Below are 20,148 nucleotides of genomic sequence, written 5' to 3'. Positions count from 1 at the left end.
TAGCTATAAGGGCCTTAAACTGTCAGTTTCATATGCTCAAATATCAGCAACATGTCATGGCATTGCTTAAACAGAAAATGTTGTTAAACTCTGAATGTGCAGAAAACAAGGAAATGCAGGATTTATTGCATGCAGCTGAACAAGTTGGAAAGTATACCTTGCAAGGTGGTTTTGATTCTTTGGAGGCCTTCTGCAGGGCCGCAGTTATGGGTTCTGTAATTAGGAGGCACGCTTGGTTAAAGGAACAAAATCTGCCTGATCATGTCAAAGTTAAATTATTAGATGCACCTTTACAGCATGATACTTTGGTGTTAAGGCAGATGAGGTGTTAAAGAAAATGGAGGACAAAGCTAAATCTATGCAAACTGTCAAAGATTTTTTAAAGGTACAGCCACCTAGGTTTAGTAGACACTGGCCTACAAAGAATTGGTCCTTTCCTGTGTCAGATAGACCTCAAAGGGGCAGATCCAGATGCCCTAGAGGCAGATCCCAGGCACAAGGTTCCTACAGGTCAAAGCAATGGGGTGCTTCTACCTCCAAAGTTGGAGAAGACAAATCACAACCATACAGGAAACAGTCCCAATGACTTCCCCCTACATACACCAAGCACTTATCTCCTGACAGCACCCTTAGGGGGAAAATTAGCACTTTTTTCTCAAAATTGGCACATTATAACCCAGGACAAGTGGGTTCTAAATATCATGTCACAAGGGTACAAGTTCCATTTCCATACCCTGCCAAAGGCAAACGGCTGGCCAGATCTGCCAAAAAGTCAATGGGCAGAGTCACAAAAACAAGTCTCATCCCTCATGGACATGGGGGCCATTCAACAAGTACCAGAGCAAGAGCAGGGACAAGGATTTTACTCAAGACTGTTCTTGATACCCAGAAAGGGGACAAGGCCTGGAGGCCAGTACTGGACCTATCTATTCTGAACACATTCCTGGATATACCAAAATTCAAGATGATGACTTTGCAGCAGCTTCTGCCCATGCTGGGCAAGAACGATTGGCTGGTGACTCTAGACCTAAAAGAGGCATACCTGCATGTCCCAGTCAGGCAGTTATGCAGAATATACCTCAGATTCAAGGCTGGCTCAATGCATTACCAATTTTCTGCACTGCCCTTTGGCTTATCTACTGCACCCAGGGTCTTTACAAAGTGCCTGGCACCAGTAATTGCATTCTGCAGATAAAGAGGAATACAAATATATCCTTACTTGGATGACTGTCTAATTCAAGCAGAGAACAAGGACATTCTTCTACAGCATCTGGCATTTGTGAAAAGACTTCTAACATGCCTAGGGTACACAGTCAACGAAAAGAAATCAAAACTAGTACACTTTCAAGAGATAATATTCCTGGGTGCAAGCTTAAATACAACTGCCCAGATGGCTTATCTTACGTCAGACAAACAAAGGCAACTGACTACCTATTTCAAAATGTTGGCAACAAAGGCCCAGTTATCTGCAAGAAAAATTCTGCAGGCTTTGGGCTTCATGGCATCCTACTAATTCCATATGCAAGACTGCATATGAGGAAACTTCAATGGTACCTAAAAAGTGTTTGAACTCAACATTGCCACAGCCTGGAAACAATGATTACCCTTATTCCCTGCCTACAACAGGAGTTTCGATGGTGGGCAAAGGCTTGTCACCAAAACAAGGGACAGCCATTCACATTACCCCCAGCCAGGCAGACACTAACAACGGATGCATCAGATTCTACCTGGGGGGCCCACATGGCAGGAAGATGCATTCAGGGCACATGATCCTCAACCCAAATGCATCTACATATCAATCAAAAAGACATGCTAGCTGTTCAGAATGCCCTGACAGCCTTCAAGGACCTACGTCATCCGGGACAACTACTGATAAAGACAGACAACACTACAGTCATGTGGTATATAAACAAGCAGGGGGGCACACATTCTTACCCCCTTTGCAGACTAGCCATGACCTTGTGGGACACAACATTAACTTACCAAGTACATCTGCAGGCACAATTCCTGCCAGGAAGGAAAAATACTCTGGCAGGCGAACTAAGCAGAAACCTCATGGATCCCCACGAGTGGCAGCTGGATCCACAAGTCTTCAGCATGATAACAAGGAAATGGGGATGCCCGGACATAGATCTATTTGCCTCCCCTCACAACTACCAACTAAAAAGATTCTGCACTCGGACTTATCACAGACAAGCATGGAAAGTGGGCGTCCTATCTTTCAGCTGGAAAAAACTATCAGTATATGCCTTTCCCCCACTGCGTCTCCTACCCAATGTACTCCTAAAGGTCAAACAGGAGAAGCCAAAAATTATACTGATTGCCCCAGAGTGGCCCTGCCAGTACTGGTTTCCAATCCTAAAGAACTTGTCTCAATGCCCAGCTTGGACTTTACCTCAAATACCTCATCTACTGTCCCAGCAAAACAATCAGATCCTGCACAGCCAACTCAGGACTTTAAACCTAGCAGCATGGTGGATAATGTACTCATACAAACACACCTCTCAGTAAAGCTGTGATGGATGTCATTTTGGAGGCCAGAAGGCCGAGTACTTGACAATCTTATGCTGGAAAATGGAAGAGATTCTGTGCTTGGAACCAGGCACAAGGAACTGATACAGCTGTGCCAAATATTCCTCAGATTTTGCAATACTTAATTGAGATGCTGGACAAAGGCCTATCTTTTTCATCTATTAAAATGCATGCCTCTGCTATTTCAGCTCATTACAATACAGAGCCACCAATCTTTCCTCATCCCTTGTTAAAACAGTACCTCAGAGGAGCCAAAAATGTAAGACCTCCAAGGAGATCACCAATGCCTGCATGGGACCTCAACTATGTCTTGGAAAAACTCAACCTGCCTCTTTTTGAGCTGGCTGCTACTGCTGATATAAAGTTTTTATCTTGGAAAACATCTCTGCTCCTAGCAATAACTTCTGCAAGACGAGTTTCAGAGCTACAGGCACTCATGGCTGTGGAACCTTTTATCATTTTTTATCCAGATAGGGTCTCTCTGAGGAAAACCCAACATTTATGCCCAAGGTGGTGTCCAGTGTGGCTCTTAACCAAACTATTCATCTGCCAACTTTTTATCCAAATCCACAGAACAAGGGGGAGAGAATTCTGCATTCTTTGGACGTACACAGACAGCTTAGATTCTACTTGGACAGAACCAAAGTTTTCAGAAAGAGCAATTACTAGTGGCATATGCTGCAAGATCACAAGGAAAGGCTATCTCAAAGCAGACTATTTCAAAGTGGATAGGCCATTGCATTCATTTCTGCTACTTACACCATGGCAAGCCAGTGCCTAAGGGCATTAGGCCACATTCAACCAGAGCTGCAGCCACTTCAGCAGCCTTTTTCAGGGGAGTACCAACCAAGGACATTTTAGAGGCTGCTACTTGGAGTTCAGTGCATACCTTTTACAAAGCACTATCATCTGCCACTCTACTCTAAATCCAGGGCAAGCTTTGCCACTGCAGTTCTGCAGGGCCTCATAGCCATTCCTAATGCTGTTTAGAACCAGCCTCCCATCCATAGTTTTGGGACTCTACCCAAATGTAATGACTGTAACAGTGAAACATGAAGAACATAATACAGTTGTGTACACTTACCATAAATGTAGATGTTCGAGTGTATTCACTGTTGCAGTCCAGGTTACACACCCGCCATCCTCCTTTCTTCTGATGGAACCTATGATGTTATGTGATCCTATCTCGCCTACAGTCTGACTGATGGGTTCGGAGCCGATCCCTCGGCTCCGACTCGGCACGCTTATGCCAAAGAGTGAAGTCTCTTATTGGCTGAGCTTACTATATCCCAGGATGCACCACTACCAGTCCCCCAGATCTCGTTTGCCGCTAATCTGCGAAGACGTGGTCTCGAGCTGGCTGAGCTGAGTAGTAAATTTACTAACTTTTTTCTGTCAGAATTTTGCTGTTCTTGTCATAAAAAGCTGTTTTAACGGCTATTCTTCACTTTTGTGTGTGTTTGGAGTTTGTAAAAAGACTTTGTTGTGTGATTGGGTTGAGTTTGGTTTGGGCCTCCTTCATCTTACGGCCTTCCCGGTCATTCAACCCTTCTAAAACCTTACAGGGTTTCAAAGTACCCTTAGTATTTTGTGACGCTTTCTTTACCTAAGCGATAACTGTAAACCTATTAGTAAACAGAAAGTAAGTGTATTTTTCTGTCAAGGTTACTGATTTTTTGCCATAATGTCTCAAAATCCTAGGCCTTCGGGCTTTAAAAAATGCACCAAATGCAATTTCAAAATGTCTATCACAGACGATCACTCGCTCTGTGTGTATTGTTTGGGTGCAAAACACTTACAGGAGTCATGCAGTGTGTGTCACGCTTTTTCCTCAAGGGGAAAAGGGCGTCGGCTCCGACCAGTCCGTCGGATCCGACCGCCAAAAGACATAGGCAGGCTTCTCCTTCGGCTCCAAGGACTTCGGAGCCGAGGGCGGAACGGTCTGCCTCGATGCCACCAGTCTCGACTCCTCTGGTTTTGGAGCCGATGGCTGGGGCATCGAGAGGCAGGTCACCTTTGTCGGCTCCACTGGTCTCGGAGCCGACAAGGGTTGCCCGCTCAGACACTTCCTCCTCGGCGCCGAAGTCCACCTCGGCACCGATGGAATCTAGTGTGGGTATTCCTTCGGCGCCGATAGTCATCGGGTCGCCTCGGAGCCGGTCCCCTAGCCCTTTGGGGCCGTTGGAGAGGCCATCTCGAACCCGTTCAGTATCCTCTCGGTCTTCGAGGATGTCGGATTCAGATATAGACAGGGTGCTCCAAAGACTGTTCCAGTCCCCAGTCTTCCAAAAATTTGTTTCGGCTCCGACCCAGTTGGCTTCGGAGCCGATAGCCCAGGCCCATCCCATTGCTATTCCTCCTCCGACCGCTTCGGCTCCGTCGGAGCAGGTGCTGTTGGAGCCGGTGTAGATCTTAGGGTCGGCTCCGACCCTTACTCCAACCCGGGCCTTCGGGTCCGAGTTTGGTACACGGACTTCTTCGGCTGGACCCGGGGGTGATGTTTCGGGACCTATGCTTTCGGTTCCGAGCCCCCCTCTCGGTGCTTCGGCTGCGGGACTTCCGTCGGCTATCATGGCTCCGGGGACCGGACACTTCCAGGATTCTGGGGGTCCGGCTTTCAGAGCTATGAGGAGTGCCTTGGCCAAGTCTTCTTCGGCCATCTCTCCGGCTTTACCGGCACCTTCCCTGGGTGTGGAGACTGGGTCTTTGGCAGTTCCCCTGTCCGTAGGCAGCGGAGCCCCTGGGCCTGAGGTTACGCCCATTGGGGTTCCCCTCCTCCTGAGGGTTCTTCGAGTTGTCTTGAGGAACCCCCAAGGAAGAGATCGTGCAAGAGGAAGCATGTGGACTCCCCCGAGTCTATTACATCGGACACTGATCTTGATGATGCAGAGGGGTCCCCAGTCGTCCTCGGATGATGTCTCATTTGCAGACATCTTAGAGATCCTCAAACAACGAGGCGGCTGGATATCCAAACCCCTCTGCTGATGAGTCAGTGCTCCTCAAGGCCTTTGGGGCTCAGCCCTCCGCCTCCTGGGTGTCTCCGCCCTTGAGCTTCTGGATTTAGTTTGTCGAAGGCGTGGGAACATCCACATACCGTGGAACCAGTCCCTTCTCGTCCTAATAAATTTTTGTCTGCCCCACCCGAGAAGGAGTTCCTCACTAAAGGCGTGGCTGTAGATGCCATGGTGGTGGCATCTGCTACACAACAGGACGTGGCAGAGGCTTCAGCGTCCGTCCATCCTCCTAATAAGGAGTCTAGGAGCATGGACAGGTGCAGGAAGCACCCTGACTTCAGCGGCCTTTACTTTAAGGTCTCTGAATTATTTGGCACATTTTACCAGGCTTCAGAGGGATCTGGTCAAGGAGCTGTCAGATTCCCTCTCGGGTAACCTACCTGAACAGCTAGCCCAGTCGGTTAGCTCTCAGTTGGCTATCCTTACGTCAATTTCTAACTCGTCCATGAGGCTCATTTCCTATGCGGCCGAAGGCGGGTAGAGCGGCAGGCACAGGCGTGGCTCACGGAGACAAGCCTGGCTCCGCTTGTGTCAGTTCTTGGAGGCCTTCAAGTCTTCCTTCGCCGCGCTCCCTTTGATGGGTCCTCTTTGTTTGGACCTAAGGTTAAAGACACCCTTACCGCTGTGAGCAAGAGGGAAAAACTTTATCTGCCGTAGGTGCCCGTTATTCCACTCCTTTCGGCCTTATCCCAAGGCTAAAGGAGGGGCGAAGATGTGGTTCCGTAAATCACGTAAGTTTTTCCCCAACAGCAGGAAGATTCCCCTTCCAGAGGCAGAGGACGGGGAAATTTTTCTGGGAGACGCCGTCCCAGAGGCGGCAGAGGGCCCCGCAATTCTGGAGACCAAGTCCTTTCGTGGCTCTTCAGCCTCCCACACATCATGAGGGATTGCCCGGCTGTGCTGCTCCGGAGCCAGTCGGGTGTCGTTTTGCCAAGCACCTAAAAGCCTGGGAGTCAATCACTCAGGACAGATGGGTGCTTCAGATCATTGCCGGAGGTTACACCATCCCATTCACATACTCACCCCCACCGTCCAAAAAAATCCCGGACCCACCACCCAGTCAAAGGGAAATTGCAGCCGCAGAAGCTTTAAAGCTACTAGAAAAAGGAGTCATCCAACCGGTCCCCACAGACCAGATCGGATCCGGAAATTACTCCAGGTTCTTTTTAGTGCCAAAAAAGACAGGGGACCTGAGACCAATATTGGATCTCAGCAGACTGAACCAATCCGTCACGAAATCCAAATTCCGAATGGTCACGTTACAATCCATTCTCCCATTGTTGGAGAAGGATGTTTGGATGTGCTCCATAGACCTCAAGGACGCCTATTATCACATACCGATACATCAGGCGTCCAGGAGGTATCTGCGCTTCAGCTTGGGAGTCAGTCATTACCAATTTTGTGCACTGCCCTTTGGTCTCACCACAGCCCCCAGGGTGTTCAAGTGTTTGGCAGTAGTGACGGCTCACCTGAGAAGTCTTGGATTCCAAGTGTTCCCCTATCTGGACGACTGGCTCCTGACTGCCACCACCAGGCATCTACTAATGGACAACCTCAAAGCCACCATCTCCCTGGGTGCTACCCTGGGGATTACATTCAATTGGTCAAAGTCTGTCTTGCTGCCCTCTCAGCGCATAAGGTTCATAGGAGCAGAGATAGACACAAAATTGATGCGCGTTTTTCTTCCTACCGAAAGGATCCAAACTTTACAGGGCCAAGTTCAAGCTCTGATTTCAAGATCCAAAGCCCCAGCCAGGATGGTTCTACAAGTTTTAGGTTCAATGTCTGCCACAGTTCTTTTAGTTCCTCTGGCAAGATTGCACATGAGGATTCTTCAGTGGCTATTGTCAACTCAATGGTCCTTTCAGGACCTTCCCCTCAATCATCCCATCATGATTACAGAAACATGCAAACGGGACCTTCGCTGGTGGCTTCAGACATCCAATCTAAATCAAGGAAGTCCTTTTCTTATTCCCTCTCCAGTGGTCACCCTGACGACAGATGCCTCCCAGACAGGGTGGGGGGGGCATTGTCTGGGCAGGTTAGTTCAGGGATCCTGGCTTCCAGACGAAACTCTTCTCCACATCAATGTATTGGAGATGAGGGTGGTACTTCTATCCCTACAGGCCTTACACAGGTTTCTCCCTCAGGGCATAATCGCCATCCACACAGACAACATGTCGGTGGTCTGGTACCTAAACAAGCAAGGAGGGACCAGATCTTACCCCCTTTGCAGAGAGGCCATGAGGGTGTGGGAATGGGCGGTAGCTACCAGCCGTTTCTTGGTAGCGACCCACATTCCGGGGAAATCGAATATACTGGCAGACAGATTAAGCAGGACAATTCTCTCTCCTCACGAGTGGTCCTTAAACAAAACAGTAGCAGATCAGGTTTTCCGGAGATGGGGGACACCGTGCTGCGACCTATTTGCAACTCCACTAAACACCAAGTGCAAAGGTTCTTCTCCTTGACTCCACATCAGGGAGTACCAGCTATGGATGCTCTAGCACAACCTTGGCCAACAGGGCTACTTTATGCCTTTCCCCCGATTCCACTTCTCTCCAAAGTCATTCAAAAGCTTCTCAATTGGGGTCCAATGATACTGATTGCCCCATACTGGCCTCGTCAGGTATGGTTTCCTTACCTGAAGAAACATGCGATGGACGATCCGTGGACTTTAGACCTAATTCCGGACCTGTTAATTCATCAGTCGGGACAACAGCACCAGTCCCTTCACTCCTTGAAGTTGACAGCTTGGTTCCTCCACTTCCGACTTTAGTCAGAAGTCACACATTAGACCCGGAAGTTATTCACATTTTATCTTGCCCACAAACCCACCACTAAGAAATTGTACCTCAGTAAGTGGAAGAGGTTTGCTATCTGGGCTCAACTCAGGGGCTTAGACCCTATCACTGCTCCTATCCCAGAGGTTTTGAAATTCTTAACATCCCTGTTTAATCAAGGATCTTCTGTCTCTACTATTAAAGTCCAACTAGCGGCTATCTCTAAATTTCACGAGTCCATGGATCCTCCATTGATGAGCAGCAGACTATGCAAAACTTTCATTAAAGGTGCGGGTCTATTAAGACCCCCAGTTTTTCATCCTGCGCCTCCGTGGGATCTAGATTTAGTGCTTCGTGCATTGACATCTTCCCCTTTCGAACCGGCTGCTACATGTGAGTTAAAATATCTGTCTTGGAAAACTGCCTTCTTAGTTGCAATTACTTCTGCAAGAAGAGTTTCAGAGCTTCAAGCCCTGTCTATTAAACCACCGTACTTGATTTTCCACAAGGATAGAGTATCACTCAGGCCTAATCCATCCTTTGTCCCTAAGGTCTGTTCTAATCTCTGTCTCCAACAGTCTCTAGAGCTACCAGTTTTCTTCCCGAAATTCTCCAATGAAGCAGAATACACTCTCCATAAATTGGATGTTCACAGGCAATTGCGCTTCTATTTAGACAGGACTCAGCAACTTCGTAAGTCAGACCAGTTGTTTGTGTCCTTCTCAGACAATAAATTGGGTAAAACCATCACAAAAGCTACTATCTCCAAATGGATTAGAGATTGCACAACTCAGGCTTATTCTTCTTCGAATAAGCAACTTACAACATCTATCAAAGCTCACTCTACCAGAGCTATGGCTACTTCTATAGCTTTTCATTCCAAGCTCGCTATATCGGAGATTTGTGCTGCGGCTACTTGGTCCAATCCGCACACTTTCATTTCCCACTATAAATTGGATGTGGCATCTAAAGGGCGAGCATCATTTGGTTCCACGGTACTCAGGAGTGTTTTCCAGTGAGCCACCCAGGATTCAGGTGCTAGGGACGCTGTCCCATCAGTCAGAATGTAGGCGAGATAGGATCACATAACATCTTTTAGTTATGTACTCACCATAACTTCAGATGTTTGGGATCCATCTCGCCTACATTCTAATACCCACCCTCCTTCCCCTGCCTTGGAGATCAGAAGAGATTGAGCGGTTTGAGTTCTACTGTTTTTATCTTGTTCATCTGACGATGTTATATAATCAGAGCGTGCATGTGTGCATGTATGCGGACAAACTAGATCTGGGGGACTGGTAGTGGTGCATCCTGGGATATAGTAAGCTCAGCCAATAAGAGACTTCGCTCTTTGGCATAAGCGTGCCGAGTCGGAGCCGAGGGATTGGCTCCGAACCCATCAGTCAGAATGTAGGCGAGATGGATCCCAAACATCTGAAGTTATGGTGAGTACATAACTAAAAGTTTCCTTCTCTGATTTATACAACCAATGTGGTGTATTTGCTTGTAGATGAAGGTAAAGTTTATATTGGTGCATGTATTTATATATATATAAAAACTTTGGCTACCCTTTTAGGGGGCACCTGACATCTGCGGCAAGAACAACTAAAGAAAATGGTGTCAGCCGCATCTTTTATACCCCTGACGACCTGACGTCAGGGAAGGGGTGACAGCAGCCGACGCAGGACCCAGGACTTTGGAATTCAGGCTGACTGAGGGCAACCTGCCAGCAGGATTACCCAAATGCAATGACTGCAACAGTGAATACACTCTTAACATCTACATTCATGGTAAGTGTACACAACTGTACTTTTCTGATTCTTAAGTTTTGCAAGAATGTACCTGATTTTTCTAGTATTTTTCTTTGTTCATCAGTATATATCAGTAGGTTCATGGGTGTGTACTAGGCTAATGGCCCTGGAGCCTTTACAAGCCTAGCCCATCAGATTACCCTGGCATTGTGCCACCCGACCTTAGTTCCCAGTGCTTCTGTCGAGTAAAGCCACTGGAGTGATCCCTGGGGTGAATTTTCAATTTCCCATCCACTCATCAAGATTTCTCTTGAAGAGGGCCAGTGAGGTGCTCTGCTTGACATGTATGGGAAGTATTTTCCATAGCATGGGCAGACTCTGGGTTATGAACCTGTCCCTCCAGCATGTTCTGTTAATTGTAGTAATGAGGTTGAGGTCTCTAGAGCGTTTGGTGCAGAGGGATTGGGATTTCTTTAGGTGCAGCATTTCTAACAAGAGCTGGATCAGACATGGCTTTGTAAGTCAAGTAGAGGTCGCATCTAAGTAGGCGATATGAGACAGAGAGTAGATGGGAGTTTTTTTTGAGTCTGTCCAGCTGGGTCAGACATGGTTTTATAAGTCAAGTAGAGGTCGCATCTAAGTAGGCGATATGAGACAGAGAGTAGTTGGGAGTTTTTTTGAGTCCATGTAGGACAAATACTTAAGGCCTAGGATCCTCTCTGTGAGGTACTTTTGCAGCCTCTCCAGTTGTTGCAGGTGTCTAGTGAGGTACATGGCAAATGGGGCATTGTACTCTATGACTGGCCTAATGAGGGAAGAGTAGAGGTAGACAGTGACCTCTTTCTTCCTGGATGCAAAACCCTTAGTTCCTCAGGTAAGGGACATATTGGATATTAAGCTGATAAGAACAGATACTACAGTTGATCTTAGCCAAAAGGCCAAGAAGCGATATAGAAAGTTTAGCCACTCAAATCATACTTCCGTATTGGGACTTTTTCTATATTATTGATTTACAGTAGGCATGCTGGTTGGGTTGTCTAGTCGGTGCTTGCTTTTCAATGATGATACTAGGCTATTGGCCCGGAGGACCTTATAAGCCTAGCCAAGAATTTTACCCATGTTCCGTCAGAGTCAGCACCTGTTTCCCCTGTCCAGCAGGGACACAAGTGGGATCCCATAAGTGTATTTTCTGTTTCACATCCAGTCGTCCAGGTTACTCTTAAAGAGGGCTAGAGAAGTACTCTGCTTGACATGGAGAGTGAGTCTATTCCACACATGGAGGAGTCTTTGGGACACAAATCTATCTCAGCAACAAGTTTTATTAATGTCACAGACCAGGTTTAGGCCTTGCATGTGGGTTGGGTGAGTGGAGTTTGTCTTGTGGATATGCAGCAACTCCATCAAGGCTGGGTCTGAAATGGCCTTGTATGCCAAGCACAAATCACCTCTGAGCAATCTGTATGAGACTGAGTAGAGGGACAGGGCTTTTAACCTATCTTTATAGGATAGGTTTTTGAGACCCTGGATTCTCCTGGTCAGGAACCTTTGTGGTCTCTCCAACTGCTGCATGTGCTTGGCAAGGAAGGGGGCATTGTACTCGATAATGGGTTTGATAAGGGAGGAGTACAGGGATGTTATGACCTCCTTGTTCCTGGATGAAATATCCTTATTTATGAGGTGGGACATGTAGAAAGCCTTCCGTGCAACAGAGGTAACGTGGTGGTCAAAAGTCAGGTTGCTATCAATCTGGGTGCCCAAGTCCCTTACGACTGATTGCATGTTTAGTATGCTGTTGTTTGTCATAATTAGTGGAGATGACATTTTCCCCAAAGGGGATAATGATGCATTTCTTGGCATTCAGTTTGAGGCCATGCTTCTGGCACCAGTCATTAGTTTGGGTAAGGCCCTCTTGGGGGATGTTCACATCACTAGGGGAATTTAAGACAGCACTGAGCTTGCTGTCATCTGCAAACTTGGTTAGACACAGACCACTGGTTTTGGCTTGTACCTCAGAAAAGTATATCCCAAACAGTAGAGGCCTAAGACTGATCCTTGGAGTACACAGCTTGTTACCGGTCAACTACCAGAGGTGGCTTCCCCCACTTTGACTGAGTGGGTTCTATCAGTGAGCCAGTTAGATACCCATCTGGTAATATACTGGTTGATGCCTAGCTGGGATAGTTTATCTAGTATACCCGAGTGGGGAATAGTGTCAGAGGTTTTGGCATCTTTCCCTCATCCATGGCTTTGGTGACTGTTTCGAAGAAGTCAACCAAGTTTAACAGACATGATCTCTCTTTGACAAAACCAAACTGTGTGGGGTCAGGCGCTTCGAGATTGCCAGTGTCCTTGTTTATAAGGTCCATGATAATGCGTTCCATGGCCTTGCATATCAATCTAGTTAGGCTGATGGGCCTATAATTGCCTGGGTCAGTGAATGCTCCACCTTTGTGTAGAGGGATTATAGTGGCTGTCCTTCATTCAGCTGGGATGAAGCCGGTGCTCAGGCTTTGGTTGAATAGGGTATCTAATGGAGCTGAGAGCTCATGCCTGATTTCATGTAGGATACAGCCAGGGACGTTATCGAGTCCCATGGAGACTGTATTTTTTGCCATAAACAGTGATTGCTTCTTGGCTAGAGGTATGCAGCAAAGTTGGCATTTTCAGGTTTGGAGAATCTGTAATGAAGGATTGATAAATACACAATCCACAAATAATGCTAATCCAAAAAGTAAAGATAAATTATTCAGTTAGTCCACATTAGCTGAAAGCACACTGTGATAAATGGTTTCTACATTCCATAGTGTGGATTTGACTAGATGACTTGGCTTTCCTTTCAGTAGTGGAGGATTGATGTATAGAGTTTGTGGCTTTTCAGTCACTTAGGCGGAAGCATGATTGTAACAGTTCTAGCATCTTTCCTAAATGAAAAGGAATTGTTGGCACTGCACACTGTTCATTACATTTTATGTTTTTTTTTTTGAAATGGCAATGCTACTTCATTATTCAAATGTTAAATATTGCTATACGGTGACATTTATTGTCAGAGTGACATTGACTTGGCTGTTGCTGATTGTAATGTTAAGGAAATTTGACTAGGCTTGAATGTTCTCACTTAGAAGAGAGAAAAGGTGTACATTTGGTTTGATGATTGAACTGTACTGAGTTCATGATTTTCTTGTCTTTTTCCCCATGAGGTATAAGTAGCTTCAAGAATTTGGAATGTTGGTGGCAGAGCCTAGATGACCAACTGATAGCAGCATCTTTTTTGAGCTCCACAAAACTGTACTAGAAGACAAGGAAAAATCAATTTTGTCAAATAGAAATAGAAGAACCTTATAAAGAAACTCCAAACTCACCAAATTTGAAGAAATTCTGAAGAGATTTTCCTGTCAAAATAATCTGGAGGGTATTTCAACTGTTTGGAAATGGCCATTTCAAAGAATTCTCACTCTGAAACTTTACTGAAGAAGGAAATCCAACTGATGTCATCTACACTACAGGAACTATCTTTGAAAATGAATAGATTTACAGACAATTTAGAAAATCTCAAAAGAAAACTTTCAAAAACAAACAGATGTTCTCAAGGAAATCTTGCAGCAACAACAAACCAAAATACTGGACGTGGAAACTGCATTGAATGATATAGAAGAAAGACTTGAAGAAGAAAATCGGACTGAATTTCTACTTCATCAAAATAACTGGTTATTCAACAAATTAGATGATCTGGAGAACTGGGAAAGGAGAACAAATATAAGAATTTTTGGTCTCCCAGAGAAATCTGAAGGTGAAGACATTATATCTTTCTTAAATTCCTGGTTACCTAAAGTATTAGACCTAAAGGAGGGAATTTCAAATGGTATAGAGAGAGCGCACTGAGCTATAGGAAAACCTATATCTTCTTCACCCAGAGCTCCTCCAAGATCAATTGTGGTAAAATTCTTGTCATGTCTGGACAAAGAACTTATTCTAAAATCAGCTTGGAGAAAAAGTCCCTTATAGAAACAAAATCAAATAAGATTTGACAATGACTACTCTGCAAGAGTATTAGAATTAAGGGAAAAAACCTGGCCATTAGTGAAACTTCTCAAACAAAATAAAAGCCCAATTTGTCTAAATCAGAATTTTCTATTCAAATGACATGAGGACATTCAGCAAGTATGAGGAAGCATCTTAATTCATTAAAAACAACAGTATCATCACAATACCAGAAGAAATGGAATGGTCAGCAACTACCACTTTGAAAAGATCTTCTGAAAAAAAAACACTTGGATTGCTCAAAAAAAAATAAACTAAGAACTGAACTTAAAACCACAGAAAGCTTCAAAATGCTCAGACTCAACTAAGACATAAACTTCATATTCAGGCAAACAAAAAAGTATGTTTTTAACTTATTGTACTGTCTATAATACATCACACAATTCTTTTGTTTCATTCCACTGAATCTTTTAAATTAATACTTAATATAAATTCTATTTATGCTAAATGAAATAAGGTCATGCTTCTTTAAACAAAATGTCAATTAACATAATGCAAACTAATAAATAGCATACAGAAAGCATTATCTGCCATTATACAATTCATCTAATATGTATAAAACATAAATGTGAAATAGCATTCATTTACATAATATCCTTGGTTGATCAATATGATTGACCAAATAGAATATTATAATGTCGAAGGTTTTCTTTGAGTGAGTTTTTACTTGAAATATTGGCATACAAAATGAATTAGAATTGGTTAAAACTAATGCCTTCTCCGTTTTTATACAAAAAAAAAAATCTGGGTTCAGTTAAACGTTCCACCAATAACCAAGATCACACTAAGGTAACCCACACAATGCAGGATACTGCTCCGGTACAATGAAGGCTGTCTTTAAGTATACCAGGACTAAAAATGTCCAAAAATCCCAAAGTCATCAAACGAAAATTATTTATTAAAGAAAGCCCAAGGGCTAAAAACAAAAAGTAACGAACAATATAAAGCTTGATTTCACTGATTTAGCGCTTTCATCTCCAACCAGGAGACTTCTTCAGAATCAGTGTCTCACCACAATTTCCAGTATTTATACAACTTCTAAAACTTTTAAAACTGTGTAATTGGCTGGCATTTAATTACCTCATTAATTGAAGTTATAAATTTAAAGGCAGAACATACATATACACAAATTGAAAGGACTTAAATGAAAATACGGAATATAAAAATATATATGGCAATCAAGTTATTTCTTATTTCTTGTAATAACTTTTCACTAAATTGTTTTCTGACCCACAATCAATAGTAAAATAACAGAGTAAATACAGATTAAATACATTAATACATTAAAATATATAAATAAATAAATAAATAAAGACAAGTATAATAGAAACAAATATAATGGTATAACATATAATTATTAAAACCTTTAATATGAACAATAGTGTGATAAATATAAAGACATGATCCAATAAGGAAATATAGAAAAATAAATGCATGTTGTGTTGAAATATATGAATATATACAAATGTAATAAATATAATAAATATGAATATAATAAATATAATAAATATATGAATAAATATTTCATGTATGAATTTGTTTAAAATAGGATATAATTTATAAGATAAATATAGTGTATATTTGATTACTATTAATTTGTTATATACTATAATAAAATATAATAGTATTATTGTTATTATTATTAATTATTATTATTATTTCACCCGTGTTTCTTCGGATCAGCTGCAAGGAGTTTTAATACAGGGGTGATGGAAATATGGTCATTGAGGCCTTTACCACAGCATGCATCAAGTCTCAATTGCCAGATCATCTTACAAAATTCCAATTGTTTCCCAATCGCCAATTGTGTTTCCCAATCACCACCTCTTTCTGGGTAACTAACTTCTTCTATGACCCGTAATTTATAATTAGCCTCTTTACATATTAATGCATGTCTATATAATGCATTATTTTCGCTGTGTTTGTTAATGTCTCTAATGTGCTCATAGATTCTAGTCCTAAGATGACGTTCCGTTTTTCCTATGTCAACAAGTTTTACAGAAGGCCAAATAAACTACTCCTTTAGAGTAGCAACTTTTATATTTATTTGCCTTTAGAATCATTCCAAGACTAGGGATACTTAACCTCCTTGCATCCAGCAATATAGGTGCATTGAGCACATCTCCCGCATCTGAAAGTTCCAAGTTTAGCACACGTCCCTCCTGCCTTATTCTTATTGCTTTCAATAATATTCTTAATATTTTTACTCCTCCTATAACTGTATTTTATCTTGCTTTGAAATACATTAGTTTTAGTAGGTATATTTTGGAACATTTCCCACGTTTCATTTATACATCTTTTTAACCATCCAATTCCCTTGTAGTAAGTCAAAGTTAAATATGGTGTTGTGTCTACATTGTTGGATTCCTGCCTGTTGAAAGTACTTCTCCTCCCATCCTGGTTGGAATCTACTGTCAAGTTATCATTATTCAACAGGGGAACATATTTGTTACCCCTTCCTAACTGGACATATCCCTTAATGGGTTTAATAAATTCAGATGGGTATCCCCTTTCCAAAAACATCTTTTCAATATTGTTAATTTCATTTAAAAATTCATTAGTGTCGGAGATCATTCTAGCCATTCTGATCATTTGTCCCTTGACTATATTCTTTTTTAATTGATGGGGATGGTCACTTTCAAAATGTAAATAAGAATTGAAATAATGTTCCTTTCTGTAAATATTAGATTTGTAACATTTGTTTTGATAATCTTTTTCTAGTTTAACATCTAAATAGTGTATAGTATCTTCCCCTGTTTGATATGTAAATTGTAAAAAACTAGTAGTATTGTTGATATGTTCTATAAATTTGTCAATACTATCATAGGAACCATTCCATAAAACAAAAATATTGTCAGGGAAATGAAAATATTTAATAATATGTTGACTAAACTCCGAATTGAACACATATTGCCTCTCCCAACAAAGCATAATAATTTTGGCATATATTGGGGCGCATGTCGATCCCATTGCAACCCCTTCTTTTTGGTGATAATAATCCCCTTGAAAATATACATAATTGTATTTAAGGACGAACTCCATATTTTCTAGGACCAGCTTGTATTCATCTACTGTTAAAAAATCCGTCTCTGTCAACATCCTTTCAAACCATGTTAATCCCTCCATCTGGGGAATGACTGAGAAAAGGTCCCTCACATCAATAGTAATAAAAATAATATCATTCTTAAATGGACTCTGCCCAATTTTGTACAAAAAGACCCATGAATCAATCAAAATATGTCTATGATTGTTGTAAAATTTCTTTAACTTGGTATCCACATAAATCGCTAAAGGTTGGGTCTTGGAACCTTGTGAGGAAACTATCGGCTTTAAAGGTGGATCATGTAAGGACTTGTGTATTTTCGGAATACCGAAAATAACAGGTATGACTGGTTTGGGTACTTTTAAAAAGTCATATAACTCCCTGTCAATCAGTCTTGCAATAAATTATCTTCCAATATCAAATCTATCTTATTATAGGAAATATTTATCTTGTTCCTAGAGACAAGTTCATATTGATTGTCCTTGTCCTAAATATCCATCATCCTTCTAGTATAAATCCCACTTGTCCATAATTACAACCCCTCTGCCCTTGTCGGGTTTCATTACCCTGATTCTTTCATTGTTACTTAATTCATTTGGTGACTGCAAAATATCCCAACTAACAAATTAAAACAAATAGAGAGAAGGTCACACAATCAGTAAAAACTAAATGAAAACTTCAGCCAACCTAGAACTTCTAATGAGTGACCTCCTAAACCTCCTGTAACAGAGGCACATGGGATATATGCAAATGACCCTTATGAACATCAGGTGTTTCAGCTATATGGCAATTCTGATTGCCCATGACTTTTACGTTTGACCGGTCACTCATTTGAAGTTCTAGCTTGGCTGAAGTTTTCATTTAGTTTTTACTGATTGGTTTTTCAGTGTGACCTTCTCACTCTTTGTTTTAATTTGTTAGTTGGGATATTTTGCTGTCACCCTAATTATAATGGACATCAGCTGGGTAAAACAGCCCTGTGTTTCTTACGCTTAGTCAAACACTCTGCTTATGCTATGCCCATGAGGTCATAAGGACGAAATATGCATATCCATAGCTAGTGGGGTTTAGCTTTATTGGCCTGAAAGTGTCCATTAAAACGACTTCAAACGTAAAAGTCATGTGCAATCAGAATCGCCATATAGCTGAAACACCTGATGTTCATAAGGGTCATTTGCATATATCCCATGTGCCTCTGTTACAGGAGGTTTGGGAGGTCACTCATTGGAACTTCTAGCTTGGCTGAAGTTTTCATTTAGTTTTTCATTATGACCTTCTCACTCTTTGTTTGAAGGAGTGAAAAAGATGGAAAGACCTTGTCTGCCGTTGGAGTATATTTTTCTACCCCGAATAGACCTTACCCCAAAGGGGAGGGGAGGTGGAAAGATATGGTTCCGTAAATCTCAAGGATCTTTCCAGAGCACTCATGGTGAAACCCCCTTTAGAGGCAGAGGAGGGGTAATAATGGAAGACATCGTCCATGCACCAGAGGGGGTCCGCAGAACCAGGATGACAGAGATCAGTTCTTTGGCAAGCCCTATCAGTGCTCCTGAGAGGAGGCCTGACTTCATCTCTGGAGGCAGTCGGTGGAGGCCTATCTTTGTACCTAGGTGCTTGGCTAAAAATAAAAGACAGCTGGGTACAAATCATAAAATTCAGAGGATACTCAAATCCCTTTGCCCCCTCTAGTAAAGAAAATCCCAGATGTTCCACCCATAGAGACCAAGCAGCCTTAGAGGTCCAAAGGTTGCTGGACAAGAGAGTCATCCAGACAGTCCCAGCAGACCAGAGAAGATCCGGAACTTACTCAAGATTCTTTTTAGTTCCAAAGAAAATGGGGGACTGGAGACCTATTCTGGACCTAAGCAGACTAAACAAGTCAGTAAAAAAGATGAAGTTCTGAATGTTAACGCTTCCGTCAGTACTTCCCTTTCTGGGGAAAGACAGTTGAATGTGCTCTATAGATCTTCAGGATGCATACTACACATAAAGATGGACAGACCATTCAGGGATCATCTACATTTCCAGCTGGAAGCCAGCCATTTTCAATTTCGCGCTCTGCCCTTTGGTCTCACTACAGCACCCAGAGTGTTCACCAAATGTATGGCAGTAGTCACTGCTCACCTGAGATGGTTGGGATTCCAGGTGTTTCCATATCTAGACCGACCGGCTCCTCACTGCCATCATCAAGCATCAACTTATTCATGCAAGGGACACAACCTTAAATCTCTGCAGTCAATTGGGGATTACCATCAACTTATCGCCATCACAACAGACCATCCTTGTAGGAGCAGAACTAAACACAGTTTCAGTGACATTAAGTCTGCCTCCAGAAAGAATGTCTCTTATGAAAACAAATATTAGACCTGCTTCCAAGGAAAAAAGCCCCAGTCTCAATGATACTCAAATTACTAGGATCGATGGCGGCAGCAGCAATCATTGCCATTCCCTTGCTCGAATGCACTTGTGAGTTCTACAATGGCTGCTATTCTCTCAATCATCCTTTCAGGAACTTCCAGTGTCACACCAAATTATCATAACGAATACGTGCAAGAAGGACCAACGGTGGCTGATGTCTCAACATGTATCTCTGGGACGTCCATTCGTTCTACCCAATCCCATAGCCACGGTGACCACAGACGCTTCCTTGATTGGGTGTGGGAGGCATTATTAAGGAAGAACAACACAAGGCACATGGAAGAAACACAAGGCTCATCTGCATATAAATGTTCTGGAGTTGAGAGTGGTACTTCTAGCGTTGCAGTCCTTTCAAGACTCTGTACCTCTGGGAACAAATGCAGTTCAGACAGACAACATGTCTGTGGTCTGGTACATCAACAAAGGAGAAGGAACCAAATCTTACCCTCTGTGTCGGGATGCCATGAGATTATGGCAGTGGGCAATCTCCACCCAGTGCTTTCTGATAGCAACGCACATCCCGGGGAAATCCAGTGTGATAGCAGACAAGCTAAGCAGGGCAATTCTAC

General features: G+C 42.9%; 1 protein-coding gene and 1 pseudogene across 1 annotated transcript in view; one reads left to right on the top strand and one right to left on the bottom strand.

Annotated features, from left to right (window-relative positions):
- PRKD2 (protein kinase D2) overlaps nucleotides 1-20,148 on the top strand; it is a 3,293,129-nt gene that overhangs the window by 716,745 nt on the left and 2,556,236 nt on the right. The window lies entirely within an intron of this gene.
- On the bottom strand, nucleotides 10,901-11,030 carry LOC122802103 (annotated as a pseudogene).

The sequence above is a fragment of the Protopterus annectens genome, chromosome 1.part0 (assembly GCF_019279795.1).
Source record: "Protopterus annectens isolate FY-2018-M chromosome 1.part0, PAN1.0, whole genome shotgun sequence".
NCBI lineage: Eukaryota > Metazoa > Chordata > Ceratodontiformes > Protopteridae > Protopterus > Protopterus annectens.
Note: the sequence above shows the minus strand (reverse complement) of the source record. Positions and strands in the feature narration are given on the sequence as shown.